Raw genomic sequence first — 26455 nt, forward strand, 5'->3', positions numbered from 1 at the left:
ATGATGAAAATTAATGTTAATACGCAGTTTGAGTGTACAGCGGGGTGGGGGGAGGGGCAGGGGATGGATCTCTGCAGGAACAATGAAGAACTCCATTTTTTTTTCTCTTTCCCGCATTTGCAGTGGGGAGGTGCAATCTGTCAGCCTATCAGCAGCGCACACACGGAGCGAAGTGCTTTTTTTCACACAAGCAAGGGCATGTGTCATTGGCAGTGTATGTCACATGTCCTTGCCCTATAAGACCAAACCATTTTCCCCGTCGCCACCATTTTCTCACTGCTGCAGCTGCGTGTTAGACGGCACCGCTGTTGCTGTGTGCGCTATACCTTGTTAATTTCAAGCCAATTTTCGCACAAATCTACAGATAGCTTGGGAGTAGGGAATAGTTGTGATTGCAGTCCTTTTAAGGACTAGGTTACAGCATTTCCTACGACTTTTATCAGGCAGGTCTGTGCTCTTAAATAGATAGATTGTGGGAGTAAAGACTAATTGTAATTGGAGTCATTTTCAGGACTAGGTTACATCAGTTCCTATCAGTTTTTGCCAGGCAGGTCTGTGCCAGTGCTGTGCAAGTTTTTTTCACAGCATTTGGCTGAATCTAGCAAAGCTAATCCTTTTTGGCCTATTGCAGAGTGTGTTAGTCAGTGGAGTAGCCTATCTGTGTTGCAAGATATACCACCTGTGTATAGAATACCAATTTTTTTACTGCACCTAGTGAAGTAAAATCTTTTAGCATCATTCTATTAGTCCATCTATACTGACCTCCATCAGGTTGCAAATTGAATATAACTTTTTTCTGCATCTAGCTCTGAAAAAATATTGGGCTTGTAGCTGTGTGTGGGACTGGTTCTATTAATCCATCTATACAGACCTCCATCAGGTTGTAAACTGAATATATTTTTTTCTGCATCTACCTCTGAAAAAATATTGGGCTTCTAGCTGTGTGTGGGACTTGTTCTATTAATCCATCTATACAGACCTCCATCAGGTTGCAAACTGAATATATTTTTTTCTGCATCTACCTCTGAAAAAATATTGGGCTTCTAGCTGTGTGTGGGACTTGTTCTATTAATCCATCTATACAGACCTCCATCAGGTTGCAAACTGAATATATTTTTTTCTGCATCTACCTCTGAAAAAATATTGGGCTTCTAGCTGTGTGTGGGACTTGTTCTATTAATCCATCTATACAGACCTCCATCAGGTTGCAAACTGAATATATTTTTTTCTGCATCTAGCTCTGAAAAAATATTGGGCTTCTAGCTGTGTGTGGGACTTGTTCTATTAATCCATCTATACAGACCTCCATCAGGTTGCAAACTGAATATATTTTTTTCTGCATCTACCTCTGAAAAAATATTGGGCTTCTAGCTGTGTGTGGGACTTGTTCTATTAATCCATCTATACAGACCTCCATCAGGTTGCAAATTGAATATAATTTTTTTCTGCATCTAACTCAGCCAATAGTTTTGGCCTAATACCACATTTTGGCCACTCAGCTCTGCTCGGTTCCCATCCATTGTTTTTTTGTGCAAACAACTCCAGAGTTGTGAATTAGTTAACCACCAAAATGAGTGGAAAAAGGCCTGCTGCTGGTGGAAAGGGGAATAGGCGTGTTGGGAAGGGGAAAAAAGGTTGTGTCCGTGGGGTAGGTGTTAAAGCAACAGTAACATCTGCAGAAGAAAGACCATCTTCCAGCCAAACTAAAATGTCTACTTCTTTTAGCGGACAATGTGATAAGATCCCTTTCTTACGGCCACGCCAATCGCTGCAAATTCCAGATGAGGCACAAAACAGCAGGTGCTTCAACGGATATCAAGTGCTCCTTTAAGTGGGCTCTCCTCTACATCAACTTCAACATCACAAATACTCCAGTCCTCAAAGGTGTCACCCCAATCGCACTTGCTTCCTCACAGCTCCCAAATCTCCAGCTGCCCGTCTGAGTATGAGGTAGAACAGATGGTTGAGTCTGCAGAGCTGTTTACTCATACTATAGCCTGGGAATCAGAGGTCGACTCCAGCGCTTCTGTGAATCCAGACGAGGAAATGATCTGCACTGATGCCCAGAATCTTTATGAGTCGGATCCAGGACCAGACGCAGAAGGTTCTGACCATAATGTAGACCCTCATTCCCAAACTGTAACTCCTGTTGGTGGAGATAATCAGGAAGACGATGATAAGACTCAAATACCTGATTGGAGCGACAACTTTAGTTTTTTGTCAGGGCAGGAACAGGTTGGCTCTGAGGACGACGGGTGTGATAACGCACAGGGTGATGATGATGAGGTTGGAGATCCCACTTACTGTCAACCCACAGTCAGCCAAGAGATGAGGTCAGCAGAGGAGGTGGAGGAAGATGCTAGTGACGACGAGGTCAGGTTGCGCCTTCCTGGACAGAGACGTAGTACTGGAAGCACGTCAACAACTGCATCCTCAAACACAACTCTGCCTCTCACCACAAGTCGTGGTGGCTCTTCAGGTCGCATGGGTGCTAAGCCTTGCATAGCCTGGGCATTTTTTCAGATCGATAAAGATGACCCAACTCGTGTTATCTGTAACATTTGTCAGCAAAAGCTAAGTAGAGGCCAAAAAATACATAGTTTGAGTACTTCATGCATGAACCGGCACATGGACATGAAGCATAAGTTGCAGTGGGAAGCTCAGTGTGCTACAATGCGGCCTAGCCGGCCGGGCCAACCACCGTCTGCCATATCTTGTGCATCCGCGGCCTCTTCATCCTCTGTGACTGGGGGGACAGCAGTCACACCTGTTTTGGGGCAGACCTGCCACCTCTTTACCCGCAACAGCCAGCGTGATTGGCAGGTCATCATTTTCTTTGGAGGTGGTAACACCAGCTGGTGTTGAGCGCTGTCCGACATCGATAGCACCACCTTTGGATCAAGGCAACCTAACATGTCCGCCTGCATCTTCCTCACAGACCGGCAGTTTGCCGGGGACACCCTTATCAACCCCGTCTAAGCACAATAGCCAGCCCTCGGTCCCTCAGATGTAGACAAGTAAAAGACCATTTCCTCCTAGCCATGAGAAAGCTAAGAGGTTGAATTTCACCATCTGCAAGCTCTTGGCTACAGAAATGCTGCCTTTCCGCCTGGTGGACACAGAGGATTTTCGAGACCTTATGTCCGTCGCAGTGCCCCAGTACCAGATGCCCAGTCGGCACTACTTCTCAAAGAAAGGTGTGCCTGCGCTCCACCAGCATGTCGCACACAACATCACCGCTTCTTTGAGAAACTCTGTGTGTGACAGGGTGCATTTCACCACAGACACTTGTACGAGTAGGCATGGACAGGGGCGTTACATGTCGCTGACTGGGCACTGGGTAACTATGGTGACAGCAGGACAAGGGGCTGCTGTCCAAGTCTTGCCGTCCCCACGAGTTGTGCATCAATCCTCTTTATGTCAAAGTTCCTCCACTGCTTCTGCCTCCTCAACCTCCTCTCGGTCTTACACCTGCACCCAAAGCCTGTCCGGTCATGCCACAAGCTTTCTAACTGCGCAGAAGGGATCCTGCACACCTCCTTACTATGCTGGCAGTAGGGCTCAACGTCATCAGGCGGTTTTTACATTGAAATGTCTGGGAAATGTGAGTCACACAGCTGAGGAGTTGTGGTCAGCTCTGGAGAACCAATTTCATGAATGGTTGTCTCCACTGGACCTGAAACCAGGGAAGGCCGTGTGCGACAATGCTGCAAACCTGGGTGCGGCCCTTCGCCGGGGCAATGTCACACACGTGCCTTGTATGGCTCACGTGTTGAACCTGGTTGTCCAGCAATTTTTAGCCCACTATCCCAGACTAGATGGCCTTCTGCAGAGGACACGGTCGCTGTGTGCTCACTTCCGCCGTTCGCATCCTGCAGCTCAGCGACTTACATCTCTACAGAAGTCGTTGGGCCTGCCACTTCACCGGCTAAAATGCGATGTGCCTACCCGGTGGAATTCAACTCTGCACATGTTGCAGCGACTGTGGCAGCACCGACAAGCCCTGGTGCAATACGTTCTGACGTATAGCCTGGGCCAACGAGATTCAGAGGTGGGGCAAATCACGCTGGAGGAGTGGTCTCAGATCAGGGACCTATGCACCCTTCTGCACAGTTTTGAAATGGCGACGAAGATGTTTAGTGCTGACGATGCCATTATCAGCATGACTATTCCGGTGATTTACATGCTGGAGCACATGTTAAACAGAATTCGGAGTCAGGTGGTGGCACAAGAGGAGGTGGAGGAAGTAGAGGAGGAGGAGTTGTATGCGGAAGGGCTAACATCTGCAAGGTCCAGACGGTCGGCAGCACCAAGGCGGCAGGCATGTGAGGGTGGGGGAGATGGTTTTACCAGGGCGCATGGTAGCAGCCAAACTAGTGAGGAAGGTGCAGGAGCCCAGGAAGAAGTGGAGGACGAACTGATGGAAGACTCATCAGATGAGGGAGACCTTGATCACATTTCTGTTGTGCGAGGTTGGGGGGAGAGGACAGAGGAAGGAAGCATGATTGTTACCTCGCCACCAACACAACAGGGACTTGGTGCTCCTGGATGCGCAACACACATGAGTGCCTTCTTGCTGCACTACCTGCAACATGACCCTCGAATTGTGAGAATTAGAAATAATCCTGACTACTGGGTTGCCACACTGTTAGATCCCCGGTACAAAAGTAAATTTGCAGAAATTATTCCTGCCATAGAAAGGGATGCACGCATGCAGGAGTATCAGCAGAGACTGTTGCAGAATCTTACATGTGCTTTTCCACAAAATACCAGTGGTGCACGTAGTGAATCTCACAGTTCCAACTTGCCAACCGTGGGACCGTCAAGTGTTCAGCACTCAAACCGTAACAGAACCACAGTATCTGCTGGTAACATCAATTTTGCGGAATCATTTCACCACTTTTTTAGCCCATCCTTTGCAAGGCCACAGGAGACAAGAAGTCTGACACATAGTCAACGCCTAGAGACGATGGTACAGGAGTATCTCCAAGTAAACATTGAAGCCACGACTGTGTCACTGGACCCTTGCTCTTTTTGGGCTTCCAATCTGGATAAATGGCCGGAGCTAGCCACTTACGCCTTGGAGATCTTGTCATGCCCCGCAGCCAGCGTTCTGTCTGAACGTGTGTTCAGCGCTGCTGGTGGTGTGCTGACAGATAAGCGCACGCGGCTCTCCACTGATAATGTAGACAGACTCACGTTCATAAAGATGAACAAATCATGGATCCGAAACGACTTTTCTACCCCTGTGTCATCCTGGGGAGAGTAAAAGCTTGATGATTGGTTAAAATCACCCTACCAACCGTTTTAAGCTTTCAAATTACTAATCATGTTTATCTGTATCTTGGCTGGAAAATAATTTGGGCTTTGTAGCAGTGTGCAGCACTGATCCTATTAGGCCATCTATACTAAAGCTTCACCAGCTTTAAAATTAATAATAATTTTTAGCTGCATCTAGCCCGGAAAATAATTTTGGGACTCCGAGATGCGCAAGACACATAAGTGCCTTCTTGCTGCACTACCTGCAGCATGACCCTCATATTGTCAGAATTCGAAGTAATCATGACTACTGGGTTGCCACACTCTTAGATCCCCCAAACTTTTCGATTAACCTTTTCACTTTAATAAAGACCAAAAAAATGGTCATTTTTGAAATTATAAGCATTAGCAGGTTGTTAGAAACTGAAATCAAACAGTTTTCAACTCAAAACTTTATTCTAGGTGATGTTACATTTTCACATAGGACCCCTTGTTCGAAAGGAGCTTCTGAACTCTCTCGTCCATTGAATTTGTCAGGTTTTGGATGGTTTCTGCTTCAATTGTTTTGCATGAGGACAGAATACCCTCCCAGAGCTGTTGCTTAGATGTGAACTGCCTCCCGCCATCATAGACACTCCTTTTAATGATGCTCCAAAGGTTCTGAATGGGGTACAGGTCAGGGGAGCATGGGGGTCACACCATAAGTTTGTCCCCTTTTATGCCCATATCAGCCAGAGATGCAGATGTTTTATGTGCAGCATGAGATGGTGCATTATCATGCAGAAAAATGATCTTGCTGTGAAAGACACGGTTCTTCTTCTTGAACCATGGCAGGAAGTGCTGTTTGAGAAAATCCACATACATTATGGAGTTCATCTTTAGCGCCTTCAGGGATCCTAAAGGGGCCGACAATCTCTCTCCCCATGATTCCAGCCCAAAACATTACTCCACCTCCTCCTTGTTGGCGCTGTAGCCGTGTTTGCGTGGGGTGTCCATCAACCAGCCATCCTCCACTCCATCCATCTGGACCATCGAGTGCTGCACGGCACTCATCCGTGAACAAAACAGTTTTGAAATCAGTCTTCATGTAATGTTTGGCCCACTGGAGCCGTTTCTGCTTGTGTGAAGTGGATAGAGGAAGTCGACAGGATGGCGTATGCACAGCTGCAAACCTCTGCATCTTGTTGTTCGGGGGACGTTGGAGGCACAAGCAGCTTCAAAAACTTGTCTGCTGCTATGACAAGGCTTTTTTGCCGCTGCTCTTTCAACCTGACGTAATTGCCTGTAGGAAAGAGTCCTCAATTTGCCCTTATCAGCACGCACACGTGTGTACTGTGAATCAGCTACATACTTCTTGATTGCCAAGACACTTCATCCTGATCATCGCACAATGTTGATTGTAGTCATGCCTTGACCTAAACACTCCACAATTTGTTGCTTCTCAGCAGCCGACACATCCTTTTTCTTTCCCATTTTGGCGGAAAATGTAGGCTGCTTAATAATGTGAGACAGCCTTCTTAAGTAGTCTTGCCTTTCATTGGACACACCTGCCAAACTAATTAGCACAGGTGTCTGCAATTGCTTACAGTGATATAAAGAGCCCTGACACACATCACCATCAATGAGTTTAACTGACAAACAAACAAATTCTTCCCTTATCACTCCTAAACACTTTTTGCATAATAATTTGGAACGCAGTGTACATGTGCTTTTCCACAAAACACCAGTGGTTCACGTAGTGAATCTTACAGTTCTAACTTGCCAACCGTGGTCTGTATGGAGTTGTTCAATAAAGGGCCCAAAATTAAGATAACATAGATGGGAGAGGTCTCTATGAATAGGAATTCCTAAGTATTTGATACCCTGTGAGGGCCAGGCAAAGGGAAAGTTGGACTGGATGGAATCCTATATGGATTTGGGGAGGGAGAAATCGAGGGACTCAGACTTCGCTGCATTGATTTTAAAATTTGACCATGTAACAAAGTGATCTATTTCAGCCATAACAGCATGGATGGATATATGTGATTGAGTGATATATACTAGGACATCATCAGCAAATAGAGAGCACTTGTACTCGGTGCCTCCCACCTCAATCCACCTAATATTGGGGTTATGGCGAATTGATGAGAGCAGGTGCTCCGTCACTAGGATGTATAAGAGAGGGGACAGAGGACATCCCTGCCTTGTCCCATTGGTGATTGTGAAAGGGGATGAAAATGTTCTGATGCGCCCCCTGGGCCTTGGGACACCCGGAGCCGGACCCTTTTTGGTGGATGCTGGTGGTTGTAGTCTTCGTGGCGGCGACCCGGTTCCGTGGCTCAGGGTGGTCAAACCAGTGGCGGAACTATTTATGTGGTTTTGATGTTTAAATGTCCGACTACGCCACCCGTGGATTGCGGTCAGAGTGAACCGCCGCTGCAGGGCAGACCGCTGAGGCTGGTGTTGTGGGTGCAGCAGAGCGTAGCATAACTCCCCACGGGAGGAGTATAGCCTCAGGGCAGTGTATGCGGAGGATGGGGGTGATGGTGCAGGGCAGCAGCAGTAACGACACGGAGTCAGTGATGCAGTCCAGGGCCTTTACTCACAGTTCTTATTATCCAGACCACGTCTGCAGGTAACGGCTGCCCACGTCGTACTGTGCTCACCAGGTGAGGGGCTCAGACAACTCCCAGATAACTTTGGAGCGCTTCACAGGACCCCCTTTGTGTGTCCTTTGTCTGGCCTTTCTTACCAACCCTTCTGTCCGGCTGCCTCGGGCCTCCTCTTGGTAAACTTGGCGCCAGTTTCCCTGACCCTATGTGGTGCCTTCCTAGCGGGTGTAGCGAGGGGCTGCGCCACATAAAAGGTCACAGCCTCCGGTTTCTAGCTGAGGGTCGTTTCCTGCCTCCACTAGTTTCGGGGACCGGTCTCCCCCTTTGGCCTGACCCCTCCACGCAGGTGGATTCGGGCGTGCGGTGGCGACTCGCCCGTCCGCACCCCTGGGATCCCTTCATTCCTCGTTCCTGGAGCCTTCTCCGCTCCTCTTCCTTCCTTCTCCCTCTTCCAGGCCTGGGCCTCTGTTACTAGGCCCGCCTCCGGAGCAGAGCTCATGCAGAGCCCCTGCTCCCTGCCACTTCTGCTCAGACTTCTCTGCACTGAACTAAGATGGTGCCCACCTTTTATACTCCCTTCTCAATGCACCCAGGAACTGCTTCCTCCCTGCTCCTGCACTACAGGGTTCCCCTTCCTCAGTGTTCCCTCCCCCCACTCCAGCCAGGGACAGGGACTGTCTTGCCCATCTCAGAGGCATATTGGTCGCCCTGCCCCACGGCAATGTGGTGTAATGCATGCAGGTGTCGGGTCCTGATCCACACTCCATCCTTACCTGAGAGTGAGATATCACACCTCTGGGTGAGGTGCAATACCTCTGTAGCAACCGAGCCCTCAGGGTGCTACAGTTCCATTTATCTTCAGCCTAGGTGACGTATTGTGATACAGGGCCGTGATTTTGGCTATAAAAGGGTCCCCTAGACCCCTACCCCAAGCTTTTTAAGAGAATCATATATGGCGTGCCAGGAGACTCTATGGAATGCTTTCTCAGCATCCAACGAGAGTATCTAATTACAAATTTTTAACTGCATCTAGCCCAGGAAATACTTTGTGCCTAGTAGCAGTGTCTGCTAGTCAGCGGATTATCCCGGCTGTTAAGCAAGCTACACCACCTGTAGTTTAGACACTTAATTTTTTCAAAGGAAATGCTTCGGGACCATGGGATACTCAGTGAAGAGCATCAGGAGGCACCCCAAGGCATATGGGCTGGGACTGGCAGTAGGATGCCTTGCGGTGGACAGCCGAGCTCGATCCTTATAAAAGCTTTTTAACTGCAGCAGCTTTAGTGGACGCTACTGGAGCTGGAATTACGCGGCTGCTGGCATGAGACTTGCCCTCCAATAGATCCTTGTAAATGGATTTAAAGTGTATTCATTCAAATTAGAGAGACAATTTAAATTAAAAAGCTTAGAGCTGCCTCCACCACAGGGGGGCTCGCTCGACCCACCAGCGGACAGGCACCAGTATTGGGAGAGGGGGGCTGGCCATCAGGGTTCACCGCGGCTCTGGCACAAACCCGGCGACAAGGAGGTGGCACGGGCAGGAGCGGACTGGCCGTGTCGGCTTCTCACTTTTTGGATTTTAGAAGGGCATGACATGCCTATATCTGTGTCTCCCCCTCCTTTTACTCCTCCACCTCTTTTATTTTCGCATGACTATATGTACTTGTCACTTTTCCATGTGTTAGTTATGTCTTCTGAGCCGTTTGTCAGCTTTTGGACACCTTTGAAGGTGTTTTCTATGTGTTTCTATGTGTTTTTGTTTGCCTGCCATTGGTTTTAACGGTGTTCGAAGGTGTTCGACGAACAGTTCGGCGAACACACGGGTGTTCGACGAACCGAACCGAACTCGAACACTACGGGGGTGGCTCAACACTAGTCATAAGAGACAGTAGCGTAATCCATATTGCAGCAGCAAATCCCACCATGTGGGTCTCATACTTACAGTGCCGACAGGAAGCCAATGCCTCGTGCTAACACACCGCCCTCTGCCCTACGTGCGTTTCGGCTGGGAATGCCTTCGTCAACTATTTTATTGGCAGTGAACCTCAGTTGTTTTCAAAGTAAAAAATTGTTTTTTTGTCTTGCTAGGCTGAGTCCACAAACGTTTTTTTTGTGTGGCAAACGTCATACACTCTGCTATATGTCAGCTACTACGTTAGTGGCGGTGAACTTCAGCTGTATTCAGAGCTTGTGCAGAGTCAAAAAAAATAATTTTTTTGCTGTTGCTAACGTTATACAGCAGCCTAGATCTGAGTTTGAAATAGTTTGGAGAACATCTCCTTTTATACAGGCTTAATCCACAGTTAAAAAATACTTTGTTCAGTTCCTAACTAGTGATGAGCGAGCACTAAAATGCGCGGATACTCGTTGCTCGGGTCGAGCAAGTTGGAATACTCGGGTGCTTGACCCGAGCAACGAGCCCAATGTGAGTCTATGGGAAACTCGAGCATTTTTCAGGCGGCTCCCCCCGGCGGTCTGCAGAAGGCCTAAAAATTGCCCAAATAGACGGGAACAGTGCTCAAATGACATGGGAACAGCATGGGGAAGACCCCTGGAAGCATTTCTGACTCCCAGGTCACTGCTGTCAACAATGTTGTCAGAGTATTACACCACTTTTACAGACTCACAATAAAACATACAAAAACTAAACGAAAATGGATTTTCCTGGGAAATATGTTAAGGAACATTCTTTCCAGGGCAATGAGTTGTATATAAGGCAAAATAAATAACCAAAAACAAAAGTACTCCTCCACACCTTGGGCTATGTTCACATGTAGCATTTTTTATGCGTTTTTGCACTTTTACATTGCTTTCAACCAAGACAAATGCATTCACTGGGAAATATAATTTTAATATTTTACAACCTTATCTGGCCATATGGTGTGTGACACATCATCAGACACATGCATACAGTACTGAAAAGACATGGGAACAGCATGGGGAAGACCTCTGGAAGCATCTCTGACTCCCAGGTTACTGCCTAAAAGTGTGCCCATCATAAGTGATCCTTGGCGAATGCGAAGATACTTCCCGCCATGCACCTGTCGTTGCAGACTTGCAACAATCACCGTCCACGTCCTTGTCCCAGTGCAGCGTTCAGTTGTCCCTACCCCATTCCTTGGAATGCAAGCGCAAGTATGCAGCCAGCCACCCACCCACTGGCTGCAATACTATACTGCCAAATTTTTGACAGCTGCTTGCACTTGAAATGTGGCCTTTTAAGCTCGTGGAGGCGGAAGCTGTCCACAATCTTATGGTGACGGCGACTGGGTATCCATACTCGGCCCCCAGCCGCCAATATTTCTCCCAGTATCGTCTCCGCCTTCCACAAGCACGGGTCCCACAACATTACCTGTGCCCTCCCCAGAGCACTTACTGGGAAGACCGCCTAACCACAAGCACGTGGACAGGTGAATGTGGCCAGGGATGGTACAGAGCCAGTCCACAGCTTTTTTTGCTGAGAGTTGTATTTTACCACAGCCAAATTCTTTAGCTTGGTGAAAGGACTGGCATAGAGGGAAACCGTATCTACACTGGGTGTTATTTCACCCAGGAAGTCCTCTAATGCAGCTTGTTGCAGAAGCAATGGCCTCCCATCCAACATCAACTCGCACTTGTCGGTGGTGCTTTGACACACAAACATCTTTCTTTGCGCATTTAATTTCATGACTACAGAGTTGGACAATGGGCTGATCTGTAATGCGGTTTGAGAAATAACATGCATAAGCACGTCCGATCCACATTAAAAAAGCAGCCAAAGAGTGTCTGGGAACCTTCCCCCACACTTTTCTTAGTCAGGGCTGCTTCTTTGCAGGGATGGATGGACCCACCAGAAAACCGGAGACTCCTCCGGTGGATCCTGGCTTCTCCTTCAGGAGAGTTCATAGTGCCGAGGTGAGGCCATGATGATGATAGAGACCACCATCTGCTTAGTTTTCTGTTACTTGGAATGCAAGTGCAAGTATGCAGTCAGCTACCCACCCACCCACAGGCCGCAATACTAAACTGCCAGATTTCTGGGCAGCTGCTTTCACTTGAAATGTGGCCTTTTAGGCTCATGGAGGTGGAAGCTTTTCACAACCTCATGCCTCATGCCTTGTGTCCATACTCGGTCCCCAGTCATCACTATTTCTCCCGGTGTTATTTCCGCCTTCTTCAAGCGCGGGTCCCTGAACATTACTGCTGCTACTTTTCTGTGGAAATTTGCTTGCCTCCTACCAGCCAGAAATATTTCCAGTAAACTATGGTACGACGCCATGGTATTAGCACTGCCCCCAGTACCAGTAGTGAAGCCATCCCCAATTTCCTTCTCAGAAATTGTATTTGGTAGACTGAGTGGCTGCCCAAATACATTAGTTTCTCACAAAGGAGCTGAAGATAGAGTGGCAGTACGTGCAAGTTTCTCCAGCCTGTTAGATATTAGAGGGTGAACGGTAGCACATTGGATCAGTGGTTAGCACTGAAGCATTGCAGCGCTGGGATCCTGGGTTCAAATCCCAGCAAGGACAACATTTGCAAGGACTTTGTATGTATGTTGTATTGCCTCTTCAGTAAAAAAGCAGCCATAGAGTGTCCAGGAACCTTACCACACACTTTTCTTATCCAGGACTGCTTCTCGGCAGAGTTGGACGGTCCCACCAGAGAATCCTCTTGTGTGCCCTGGCTTGTACCTCAGGAGAGTTCATGACAGCGCTAACTTTGCAGCTGCTATGGCGCTCTGGCGCGGGGGAGGAACGTGAGCCCTCAGAATCAAATCCTCTGGTAGGCACAATTTTTTTTAATCATTTCACCACAGCCATATTCTTTAGCTTGGTGAAAGGACTGGCATAGAGGGAAACCGTATATACTCCGGCTGTCATTTCTGTTACAACTCTCCTATTAGGTTTTTTTTAGTTTGCTGGTCTCATGACCATTTTGCCTATTTAATCCGGCTCCGCCCTCCTGGCTTTGCTGGACTTCATTTGTATTTACTACTGTTGAGCTAGCTTGTTGCTCTGTTGCCGTTCTCTGTTAGTTTTGCTAGGTCTTCTGACCCCTATGCCTTTTTGTTGTGTGTTTGTCTTTGACTGCTACTATTTCTGCTAGGAGGTGTCCAACTTTTCCCAGTCCCTAGATCTTGTAGGGATCCCTCCCTCACATCTATAGGTCTGCGTTCAGACTAGCCGAGGACTTTAGCGGGTCTGATCGCAGGATCAGGTTCCCCGTTACATCGTAGGGATCTAGTTTAGTTCTATTGTAGGGACAGATCTCCTCTCTTTCCTTAGTCTCTGTAGCAGATCATAACAGTAAGTCCAGCCTTAAAAAAAAAAATAAAAAATTTTCTCTAGGAAAGACCTCCAGTTTTCCATCATGGTCTCGGTGCAAGATTTGGCTCAACGCTTGCAGGGACTCTCTCTGGAGGTGACCAAGCTCCAACAACACGTGAGTAGCTGTTCTGGAGCGCATTTTGTGGAACCTAAGGTATGTCTGCCTGATCTATTTTTTGGCGAACAACAAGATTTTTTTTCTTTTAAAAATGCTTGTCTATTATATTTTCGTTTGAGACCTGGATCCTCTGGTGATGAATCACAGCGCATAGGGATCATAATGTCACTTTTGCGCAAAGATCCTCAGGGATGGGCCTTCTCTCTCCAACCTAGTGATCCGTGCTTTAGATCAGTGGATAGTTTTTTTTCTGCTTTGGGTTTGTTGTACGATGATCCTGATCGTGTCTCATCTGCTGAGTCTGAATTAAGACGTTTGAGGCAGGGATCAGGTAATGTGGAAAAATATTGTTCTCACTTCCGTCGGTGGTCTGCCCAGGTGGGGTGGAACGATTCTGCTTTGAAAAGCTTGTTTCTTGCAGGGCTATGTGAAAGGGTAAAGGATTTACTGATTGCTTATCCCACACCTGGAAACTTGCAGGAGGCAATGCAATTAGCTATACGGGTGGACAGGAGACTGCGTGAAAGGGTTAATGAGAGCAAATCCTCTGCTATGTCAGCTTCGAGTCCTGAGAGGTTCTGTGCTGACAATGGAGAGCCGATGGAAATTGGGGCGATGGCACCCCGCTCTCAGGAAAAAGACCGCCGACTTTCTGAAGGCTTGTGTTTCTATTGCGGAAATTCTGGTCATTTTATTAAGAGCTGTGTGCTTCGTAAGAAGAAAGAAAAAAAAATGGTCAGTCATGCTCGTATTGCCTGTTTAAATTCTAAGGGAGTATTCCTATCTGCCACTACTGCTGCTCAGGATGAATTAATTGAATTTCGCGTATTTGTGGATTGTGGATCCACTCTGAATGTGATTGATGGGGGATTCTTGGAAAAACTTAGATTAGAACCTAAAACTTTGTCATCCCCTATTGCTGTGGTTTCTGTCGATGGCTCTCCCTTGAAGAGTGTTACTCACAAGGTCTGTGAATTTCCCCTCACTATTAATGGTATTCATCAAGAGAATTTGGATTTGGTGGTATTGGATAATTTGCCTTCTCCAGTAATATTGGGCTTACCCTGGTTAAAATTGCACAATCCTGTACTGGATTGGTCTACCAATGAAATTAAGTCCTGGAGCCCAAAGTGTTATGACAAGTGTTGTAACGGGCGCATTGCTGCTGTGGATAGAGGGGAATTGCCTGTACCTATTCAGGATTTTTGGAGAGTTTTTTCTGAGGAGGAGTCGCAGGTTTTGCCTCCCCATAGAGACTATGATTGTACCATTGAATTTGTCCCTGGCGCGACTCTTCCTAAGAGTCGTTTATTTAATCTTACTATTCCTGAAAGAAAGGCTTTGGAAGAGTACATACAGACAAGCTTGGCCGCCGGTCACATTAGGCCTTCCAAGTCTCCTGTGGCTGTTGGATTTTTTTTTGTAAAAAAAAAAGATGGCGGTTTACGTCCTTGTCTGGACTTTCGTGAGATTAATAAAATTACTGTACGCAATCCTTACCCACTGCCATTGATTCCTGATTTATTTAACCAGTTAGTGGGGGCCAAGTGGTTCTCTAAAATTGATCTCCGGGGGGCATACAATTTGTTGCGCATGAAGGAGGGTGATGAATGGAAGACTGCTTTTAACACTCCTGTGGGTCATTTTGAGAATCTGGTGATGCCTTTTGGTCTTACCAATGCTCCAGCATTTTTTCAGAATCTTATTAATGATATCCTTAGACCTTTAATCGGCAAAAATGTGGTTGTGTATTTGGATGACATTTTGATTTATTCGCCTGATCTGGAGTCTCATTGGCGGAGCGTACGTGAGGTATTACAGTTATTAATGGACAATTCGCTTTTTACTAAGCTGGAGAAATGTGAGTTCCCTGTACAGAGAATTAGTTTTTTGGGTTACATTATCTCCAGTGAAGGTTTTGAGATGGACCCGGTTAAAGTTCAAGCTGTGTAGGAATGGCCTAGGCCTATTGGTTTGAAATCGATACAGAGGTTTTTGGGTTTCGCCAATTATTACAGAAAAATCATAAAAAAGTTTTCTATTATTGTCAAACCGCTGACCGATCTCACCAGGAAAGGTGCTAATGCGGTTCAGTGGACTTCTGAGGCCATTGAAGCTTTTGTGTTTCTAAAGGAGAGGTTCACCTCTGCTCCCATCCTTATGCAGCCTGATGTGACTAAGCCGTTTTTGGTTGAGGTTGATGCTTCTTCGGTGGGGGTTGGTGCGGTGTTGTCTCAGGAAAACAAGGATGGAGTACATCCCTGTGCCTTTTTTTCAAAAAAATTTTCCGAGACTGAACTTAATTACGATATTGGTAATCGGGAATTGCTGGCGATTAAACTCGCATTTGAACACTGGCGTCATCTCTTGGAAGGTGCTGAATTTCCCATTCAGGTTTTCACTGATCATAAAAATCTGATCTATCTTGATGCTGCCAAGCGCTTGTATGCCCGTCAGGCTAGGTGGGCACTTTTTTTCTCGCGGTTTAATTTTTCCGTTACTTACATCCCGGGTACCAAGAATGTTAAAGCGGATGCTTTGTCTCGCAGCTTTTCTCCCATGGTCGGTGTTGAGGAGGAAGAGGAGACCATTTTACAAGAAGGTGTTGTAATTGCTGCTTTGGACTCCGTTTTGGAGGATGAGATTCTTAAAGCACAGGAGAATGCCCCATCTAACACTCCCCATGGGAGGTTGATTGTGCCTAGGACCTTTAGGAGAAATTTGTTTGTTGAGTGTCATGAGTCTCGGTTGGCAGGTCATCCAGGAATTTCTGAGACCAAGAGACTTGTGGGTCGCAGTTTTTGGTGGCCTGGATGGCAGAAGGAAGTCATTAAGTGGGTGCGCCAATGTACTGTGTGTTAAGATCCAAGTCTTCGCATGCTCCTGCTGCGGGGTTGCTTTGCCCTCTGGAGGTTCCTAGTGCACCTTGAACACATCTGGGTATGGACTTTATTACTGACCTTCCTCCCTCTGAAGGTTTCACGGTCATCTGGGTGGTCGTGGACCGTTTTAGCAAGATGTGTCACTTGGTTCCCTTCATCAAACTGCCTTGCGCTAAGACACTCGCCAAAGCCTTTGTCAAGGAAATTGTCAGACTACATGGTGTTCCTACTGACATTGTTTCTGATAGAGGACCTCAGTTCATGGCTCGTTTTTGGCGTGCCTTTTGTGACAGGTTGGGAGTTCATTTGTCGTTTTCATCCGGATATCATCCTGAGTCTAATGGCCAGACAGAAAGGAAGAACCAGGATGTTGAGCAGTTCTTGCGTTGTTTTGTGGCAGACAATCAAGAGGGGTGGTCTGAGTTTCTGCCACTTGCTAAATTTGCTCTTAACAACCATACATCCTCTTCTGCTGGGTGTTCGCCTTTTTTTTGTTGTTCTGGGAGACATCCATCTTTTGGGTCATTTTCCAAATTGGTTTCGGCTGTGCCTGAGGAGGAGAGTTTTTCCAGTGATTTGGAGAGAGTTTGGATGGATGTGCGTGGTAATCTTCAGGAGGCTAACAAGAAATCTAAGAGGTACTTTGATAGGAAACGGCAAGAGGTTTTGTTTGCTGTTGGTGACATGGTTTGGTTGTCCTCTAAGAATCTGCGATTGAGGATTCCTTCTAAAGAATTGGGTCCCAAGTTCGTAGGGCCCTTTAAGGTACTTCAGATAGTTAACCAATCTGCTGTTAGGCTGGAGGTTCCTACGTCCTGGAGGATTAATCCGGTGTTTCATGTTTCTCTGTTGAAAAAAGCTGATGTGTCGGATGGTGACGCCTCTGCCACTGTTCCTCCGGTGGTGGAGGACGGGTAATATGAAATTTCCCGCATCCTAAATTCTAGACGGTATAGAGGGAGTTTGCAGTATCTCGTCGCTTGGAAGGGTTTCGGACCTGAGGATAACTCATGGGTGAGGGCGGATGATGTTTCTGCTCTCAGACTTGTCCGAGCGTTTCACAGGAGGTTTCCTGGTAAGCCTGGGCCTAGGGGATCCGGAGGATCCTCTTAGAAGAGGGGGTACTGTTACAACTCTCCTGTTAGGTTTTTTTTAGTTTGCTGGTCTCATGACCATTTTGCCTATTTAATCCGGCTCCGCCCTCCTGGCTTTGCTGGACTTCATTTGTATTTACTACTGTTGAGCTAGCTTGTTGCTCTGTTGCCGTTCTCTGTTAGTTTTGCTAGGTCTTCTGACCCCTATGCCTTTTTGTTGTGTGTTTGTCTTTGACTGCTACTATTTCTGCTAGGAGGTGTCCAACTTTTCCCAGTCCCTAGATCTTGTAGGGATCCCTCCCTCACATCTATAGGTCTGCGTTCAGACTAGCCGAGGACTTTAGCGGGTCTGATCGCAGGATCAGGTTCCCCGTTACATCGTAGGGATCTAGTTTAGTTCTATTGTAGGGACAGATCTCCTCTCTTTCCTTAGTCTCTGTAGCAGATCATAACAATTTCTCAGTCACCAGGTTCCCCCCATTGTCACACATGACCTTGCCTGGCTGTATGTTCAGCGGTGAGAGCCACAGATCAGGCTGCTGTTTTACAGCTTTCAACAACTCTGCAGCGCTGGGCGGTTTGTCACCTAAGCATTAAGCATGTTATCTTCAGCACAGCCTGTTGCCGCTTGGCATCTGCTATGTTACAGCTTTCAACAACTCTGCAGCGCTCGGCAGTTTGTCGCCTAAGAATTACGCATGTTATCTTCAGCACAGCCTGTTGCCGCTTGGCCAAGGCAGTGCTGCAGAGCTGTCAGCTTGTAACTGATGTAGTTGTTTCGGAAATGGAGCAGGAGGTGCAGGAGCTGAACAATGTGATTACATTGAGGTTAAATTGGCGACGCTGTTTTTATACTAAAGAAAGATCCTATTGTTTTGGGGTTTTTTACTTTATTTTTTAAGACAAATGCATTCTCCGGGAAAAGTCATTTTAACATTTTACAACCTAATCTGGCAATGTGGTATGTTACACATCAGACACATCCAGTTTCACTGGGAACCAGGAAAAACCCCACTAAGAATGTAAAGGCACATAGAGCAGGGCCACAGTAACAAGTACGACATGTTCCCTTTAGAAAGCAGAGGGTCTGCTATACAGTTATAGGGTATGCAGGGAGTTCAATGGCTGACCAAATTTAGAAAAAACCCCACTAACAATTTAAAGACACATAGAGTAGGGCCACAGTAATGACAAATTCCCATTAGAAAGTAGAGGGTCTCCCATAGTATTGACCTATGCACTGAATGCAAGGGCTGCCAAAAATTTGGAGGCACTCCCATGCCCCTTGGAAGAGACTTAGAGGGCCTCATAAAAAAATGTTCCCATTAGAAATGAGCGGGTCTCCTATACTTGTAATGCCCATGCACTAAGTGGATGGGCTGACAAGCATTTACCCCTGGGGGGTATACATGAACATACGGTATAATTTTTTTTTTTTACGGGCATCATAGACACCCTTTAAAAAAATTATGTGGGTGTTGCATCACAGACCACAGTGACCCTGGTGATATGGTGGTGGAGGATGAGGAGAGGGAGGAGGACAAGAGCAAATAGCCAAAATCAGGAAGCGTATACCCATGTGTAGGTGTGAAGAGGTGCATTGAGTTTATGTTACGCCGCTATCATCCAGTGGTGTTGAGAAGTCTGGCCCAATCCAGCCCTTGTTCATTTTTGTAAGAGTCAACCTGTCAGCATTTTCAGTTGACAGGCGGATGCACTTATCAGTTATAATTCTACCAGAGGCACTGAAAACCCGCTCTGAGAAAAAGCTAGCGGCAGGGCAGCCCAGGACCTCCTAGGCGTAGAGAACAAGGTCATTCCACGTATCCAGCTTGGATACACAATAATTATAAGGCACAGAGGAATCACGGAGGATGTTGGTACAGTCGGCAAGGTACTCTCTCAGCATCTTCACAAACTTTGCACTCCTTGTGAAGCACCTCAGGGCCTGTGCGATGGGAGGGTCTGAGAAAACTGTCCCAGAACTTTGACAGTGTTCCCCTGCCTCTGTTGGATTGCATTTGTGTCTCTCTCGCCTGTACTCCTTGGTTGTCCAACGAACTGGGACCTCTGCCGCCAGCGTTTTCAGATGAGAATTTTTTAATAGTTCTGCAACAAGGGCCTTCTGGTACTGCCCCATTTTTGTAGACCTGTCCGCCTCAGGAATAAGAGATATAAAGTTCTCCTTGTAGCGTGGGTCTATAAATGTCACCAACCAGTAATGACTGTCACCCAAAATTTTGAGAACACGAGGGTCACGGGAAAGGTAGCGAAACATAAACTCCGCTATGCGTGCCAGACTGCTAACAGGCAAGACTTCTGTGTCCTCACAAGAGGATGGCTGACCATGCTCTCCTCCTCCTCTCTGTCCTCTGGCCATCCACGCTGAACAGACGGTATGACAGTTGTGCAGGTAGTACGGTCTATAGCACATGAAACTAGCTCCTGTTCTTCTTCCTCCTCTTGCTCATCGTCACCCAATCCACATTGGGATTAGATAAGGCTGGGCTGTGTGTAATCACCCTGTATGGTTCCTTGCTCCATCTCATCTTGCTCTGCCTGCAATGCATCCTCTTTGATTGTGAGCAGAGAGCATTTCAGAAGACAGAGAAGCTCTAATTATGGCGCATCGCCACTCACCATCTTGGCCACGTGTCCGTGGTTAGGTGGACTTTCCCGGTTACTGTGTTGTTGAGGGCATGGCTAATGTTTTGGGACATGTGTTTGTGTAATGAGGGGATGGCACACCAGGAGAAATAGTGGCGGCTGGGGACCGAGTACCGAGGGACGGCCGCCGCCATCAGGTTGCTGAATGCTTCCGTCTCCACGAGCCTAAAAGGCAATATTTCGAGCGCGAGCAGTCGTGAAATGTGGTAATTTAGTACTGTGGCCTGTGGGGCATTGGCTGCATATTTGCACTTGCGTTCCAAGGACTGGGGTATGGACAACTGAACGCTGTACTGGGACAAGGATGTGGACGTGCTACCTGATGCTGCTACTTGAGAGTCTGCAATGACAGGTGCAGGGCAGGAGGCATCTTCGCACACACCATGGACAGGGGATTGGCTTGCATGCACAACAGCGGAAGAAGCAATGGTGGCACCCGCAAACACTGTTCTTGGACCCTGGGGTTCAGCCCACAAAGTCGGGTGCTTTGCTGCCATGTGCCTGATCATGCTGGTGGTGGCAGAGTCTTTCAGAAACAACCAGACTCGGGAAGACCTAACAGTTGTCCTGGCAACTTCCTTCGTGTTGATGTTACGGGTAATGGTTGCCTGCCTTCTTTCTGCGGCCACCACACTGCTTCTTCATGCCTGTTGGGGTGCTCTTTCTCCCTCCCCCTGTGTGCTGCTCTCCTCGCTCTGCATGTCCTCCTGCCAGCCTGGGTCAGTTACTATATCATCCACGACCTCGTCTTCCACTTGCACACTCTGGTCCTCCTCCTGACTTTCTGGCAATTGTGTCTCATCATCGTCCACCTCTTGTGACACTTTCCCACCGTCGCCTTCGTGTGACGGTGGCTGCTCAAATATTTGGGCATTGCTACATGTGATCTCCTCTAGCCCCGCTTTTCAAGTGGACAGGACGATAGTCCCGAATCTATAAATGGAAAAGTGAACAGCTCTTCGGAGTGTCCAAGTGTGGGATCAGTTGTCTCTGGGCACTCGGCATGGTGGGAGGAAGTAGGTTCAGGGTGAGTAATATGTGGTCCAGACTCACAGCTACTGAGACTTGACCATGTGGAAGACAAGGTGGTGGTTAAGTGACTGGATGCATTATCTTCTATCCAACCAATAACCTTTTCACACTGCTCTGTGTTCAATAGTGGTGTTCTGTGGTCCCATATTAATTAAGGTCGAGCGAGTAGATGTGGGTGTTTGTTGTGGCACAATTTCAGCTTGCCCACGGCCTCAGCCTCTGCAAGCCTGGAAATAATCGGCGAGCGCCAAGCATGTCGAGCAGTGAGGTGCTCGGGCGAGCACCGAGCAGTAGCGAACATGCTCGCGTAACACTAATCCTAACGTTTTACAGCAGAAACTTCTCAGTTTGAAATAGTTTGGAGAAAATCTCTTATGTTATACAGGCGTCATCCCCAGTAAAAAAAAATACTTTGTTCGGTTAATAACGTTTTACAGCAAGTCAAATCTTACCTTGTCATTTAGTGCCACTGAAATTCAGGTGTGTGCAGAGCTATTGCAGAGGAAAAAAATCTAATTTTGTTTTGCTAATAGCAATACTACAGTATCTGAGCAACATGAGTGGGAAAAAGAGAGGTTGTGGTGAAATGGGGAATAGGCTTGGTGTTCAAGGTATACGTGGGGTAGGTGGTAATGTTAGTGAAAGTACTAGTGAACCAACATCGTCATGTCCTATCCAAAGACAACTGAAAGCTTCTGCTACTGGACGGGCTACTCCCCTCCCTTTCTTTGGCAGCCACACAGCGATATGGCTGGTTGATGAGGGCCAGAAAGAGCAGGTACTCCAGTGGATGGGAAGCACTGCTTCAAGAGGCCTCCCCTCTTCTTCCTCCACCTCAACATCACACACAGTACAGTCCACAGAGGTGGCTCTCCAATTACCCTTGCTCCCCCCGTGTCACAACTGTCCAAGCTCCCAACTGACTGTAGTGAACCACAGATGGGCGAGTCTGTAGAACTTTTTACCCATTCTTACCATGGGCTTCAGAAGTGTACTCCAGATAATCACAAGAAAAGCATCTGCACTGATGCTCAAATTTTTTTTTACGTTGGATTCGGGGCAGGACGGAGAAGGATCCGAGCAGGTTCCTGACCCTCATCACCAGATAATAACCACTGGGGAGGGAGATGATCCTGATGAGACTCAGATACCTGAGGCTCATGCAGACTGTACTGTGCTGTCAGGGCAACAAGAGGAGAAGGGTCACTCTGAGGCCGAGGAATTGGATAACATTGGATGATGTCGAGGTTGAAGATCCTACTTGGTGTGAACCCAGATTCACGCAGCCGAGTAGGTCATCTGAGGAGGTGAAGGAGGAAGACAAGAAGGTTACCTTCCACCCTATGGCGCAGACACTGAGTGATGCAAGCAAGAGGAGCATGGCATCCTTAGCCACAACTGTGGCATTGGCCAGCAGCGGTCATGGGTCTGCAGCTCACATGGGTGGCAAGGGTTGCCTAGCCTGGACCTTTTTTGAGACTGCAAAGGATGAGCCAAGTCACGTTATCTGCACACTTTTGCAAGAAAAAACTCAGTAGAGGCAAAAAGTGCAATAATTTGACTACTAGATGCATGAAGCTTCATATGTGCACACAACTTAGGGAATCTCACTGCACTAAAATGCAGACCAGCGGACCCCAACAACCATCAGCTGCCCCCGTCAACTGCATCTGCTGCTTCCTCCTCATCCTCTATTACCATGCCAAGTATTGACACGCAGGTCTCCCACTGCAAAACTTCTGGTTCTTTACCCGCCCCAGTCAGGCCGAGTGAGAGACAGTAAGCTGTAATGGAAGAGGACATGCCTGCTGTGTTTGTTTCATCAAGCACACCACATGTTTCTCAATCCACCGTAACATCTGCGCCTGCACCTCACTCACAGTCCAGCAGTTTGTCCGTTTCACCGTACGCCACCCTCTCTTAGCACTGCAGCCAGCCCTCAGTCCCGCAGTTGTGGTCATGTAAAAGATTGTTTCATCCTACACATGATAAAGCTAAGAGGTTGAACTCCACCATCTCAAATCTGTTGGCCATGGAAATGCTGCCTTTCTGCCTGGTAGATACAGACAGTTTCTGAAAGCTGATGGCTGTCACAGTCCCCCAGTACCAGTTTCCCAGTCGCCATTACTTATCTAAGAAAGTTGTGCCTCTGCCACACCAGCATGTCACAGAGCACATCACCCATTCCTTGACTAAATCTATATCTGCCAGGCTAAATTTCACCACAGACACCTGGATGAGTAAGCATGGCCAAGGGCGTTACATCTTGCTGACTGGGCACTGGGTGACTCTGGTGGCTGTGGGGACAGGCGGGGAAGGGGCTGCTCCACAAATCTTGGAATCCCCAAGACTTGCAGAACAAATCTCTGTATTGCACATTTCCTCCACTGCTTCTGCATTCTCCACATCCACTAGGGCATCCACCTGTGCAATCAACCTCTGCCTTAATGAGAGACGCGGTCCAACAGTGCAAAGCGAATCCACACCACCTCTGTACCGCAATCAGGCAGTCTTAAAATTAATATGGTTTGGAGATCGCAGTCATACAGATGAAGAGTTGTGGACAGCTCTCCATTCTCAGTTTAAGCAACGGCTGTCTCCGCTGTACCTGGAGCCAGGGAAGGCTGTGTGCGATAACGGTGAGAAACTGTTGGCGGCCCTACACCGAGGCCAACTCACACACGTTTCTTGCATGGCTCATGTCCTAAACCTGGTGGTACACCAATTTCTCTGACACTATCCTGGCCTGGATGAGCTGCTTCAGAAGCTGTGTGCTCACTTCCGCCGTTCGCATCCCTCATGTCATCGACTTGCATCGATACAGAGGTCTTTCTCCATGCCAGTTAACAGGTTGATATACGATGTCCCGACACAGTGGAATTCCACTCTGCACATGTTGTAGCGACTGTGGCAGCAGCAACGAGCCCTGATGCAGTATGTCATGTCGTATAATCTGGGCCAACGCAGTACAGACGTGTGGCATATCACGTTTACGGATTGGGAACAGATTAAGGACCTCTGATTTAATGAGCCATTCGCAGTTGCACTGTACTGTCCGTGTGTACTTACACATGCATGGCTGAATCTTTGAGACAAGCATATGCTACTGGCAGGATCAACCGGGTACACAGTTTTGAAATGGCTACTAAACTAGTTAGCGTTGACGATGCCGTCATCAGTATCACTATTCCGGTCATCTACATGCTGGAGAAGACTTTAAATAGCCTGCAGCAAGAGGTCGTTGTCTCAGAAGAAGAGGAGGATGCGGAAGGGATAAGAATGTCTCAAAGTTCCAGACTGTCATCACACAGGTGGATGCCAAGTGACGGTGGCTTCCTGCGATCAAGGGGGTTTGATGATACCAGATGTACTGTTAGTGAAGGTGCAAGAGCCAAGGAACAAATGAAGGAGAAAGAGGTGATGGGCGAGCAACAATCAGAAGATGAAAAGGATAATCATCCCCTCTCTGTTGAACGTGGTTGGCAGGAGGGGACGGAGGAAACATGCATCAATGTTACGCAGCCAACAATAGAGTCTGGCTTTGGACCACCTGGAATAACCTGACATATGAGTGCCTTCTTGCTGCACTTTCTGCAACATGATCCCCGTATAGTTAGGATTCGAAATAATGCTAACTACTGTGTTGCCACTCTGTTAGATCCACATTATAAGAGTAAATTTTGCCAGATGCTTCCCGCCCTGGAAAGGGACACGCTAATGTTGGAGTATCGAAACAAGCTTTTAAGCAACCTTAACAGAGCTTTTCCCCAAGATAGGAGTGAGGCACACAGTGTGCATCGCAGCTGTAGTCTTTCAACCTCCGACACGTCAGTTCGTCAATGCCAAAACATTAGCAGCAGCAGAGTAAGTGGCAGAAGCAATTTCTGTGAATCCTTTCACACATTTTTTAGACCACCTCATGCACCAGCACAGCAGAGTACAAGTCTGACACGTGGAGAATGACTGGAGAGAATGGTGGAGGACTACCTAGAGATCAATACGAATACCATCAGTGAGGATTTTGACCCTTTTACATTTTGGTCTTTAAAAATGGATGAATGGCCTGAGCTCACTTGTCACGCCTTGGAGGTTTTATCATGCCAGGCACCCAGCGTTCTCTCAGAACAAAAGTGTTCAGCGCTGCTGGTGGTGTCCTGACGGATAAGTGCACTCCGCTGTCCCATGAAAATGTTGACCGCCTAACTTTCATCAAGATGAACAAGTCATGGATCTCAAAGGACTTTTGCACCCCAATTGCAGACTGTACAGAGTAGGCGATGTTGTAGTTTTTAATGTGCTGCATTGATCTTGCGGAATTGCAGTCTTTGATATTGCTTTTGTGCCTGCTCTTGCTGAGGCTGCAGGTTTTAGCTCCTATTTTTTGGAAATGTGGGGAATCCTGATTGGGTCTCTATCTATTGGTTTGGCTGTAGTGGAAGAAGTGTCGGTCCCCATTATACTACTTATACTCTAGTGAAATTGATGCCACTTTGGTGGTTTTAGGCCCAGTTGTTTTCAAATGGGAACAGTCCTGATTGGGTCTCCATCTACTGGGTTGGCTTTCATAATTGTATAATTTCTACTGTACTGAAATTTATGCCATTTTGTTGGTGTCTGCCAGTAATTTTTGGAAATGTGGGGAATCCTGATAGGGTATCCATCTACTGGGTTGGCCGTAAGGAAAGAAGTGTTGGTCTTAATTACACTATTTCTACTGTACTAAAATTGATGCCACTTCCTTAGTATTAGGCCCTAATTTAATGAAACGTGAACACTCCTGATTCAGTCTCCATCTACTGGGTTGGCTGCAGTTGAAGAGGTTTTGGTCTACTCTACAATAGTTATAATCTAGTGAAAATTATTTTTTAGTGCAGGCATTGTTCTCCACACAGTGGTACACAGACCTGATAAACTCAACATGGGTATGTAAAACAGACTGCATCTCCGCTTAAAATTGTTTGGTTCAGATATTCTTCTCCACACAGGGGGAAAAAAAAAGGTTGAGTCCGAGCAGCTTCCTGACTCTTGACTGTACGGTGCTGTCAAGGCAAGAAGAAGAAGAGGGTGACTCTGAGGGCGAGGAGGGATATCACATTGGATGATGATGAGGTTGCACATGCAACTTGGTGTGAACCCAGAGGCACACAGCTGAGTAGCTCATCTGAGGAGGTGGAGGAGGAAGACGAGGAGGTTACCTTTTGCCATACGGTGCAGAAACGGAGTGATGCAAGTACAAGGAGCACTGCATCCTTAGCCATAACCAGCAGCGGTCACTGGTCTGCAGCTCACAGGGGTGGCAAGGGTTGCCTAGCCTGGGCCTTTTTTGAGACCGCAAAGGATGAGCCAACTCACGTTATCTGTAAACTTTGTGATAAAAAACTCAGTAGAGGGAAAAAGTGCAATAATTTGACTACTACTTGCATGAACCTACACATGCGCAATCAACATGTGTTACTCTGGCAATCTCACTGCGATAAAATGCGGACCAGCGGACCTCAACAACCAT

General features: G+C 47.3%; 1 protein-coding gene across 4 annotated transcripts in view; it reads right to left on the reverse strand.

Moving 5' to 3' along the window:
• The window catches only part of LOC141172391 (serine/threonine-protein kinase SBK2-like), a 440216-nt gene that overhangs the window by 198519 nt on the left and 215242 nt on the right, over positions 1-26455 (reverse strand). The window lies entirely within an intron of this gene.

Source organism: Phyllobates terribilis, unplaced genomic scaffold (assembly GCF_046119375.1).
Source record: "Phyllobates terribilis strain yellow unplaced genomic scaffold, ASM4611937v1 Scaffold_12__6_contigs__length_324123572, whole genome shotgun sequence".
NCBI classification, from domain to species: Eukaryota; Metazoa; Chordata; class Amphibia; order Anura; family Dendrobatidae; genus Phyllobates; species Phyllobates terribilis.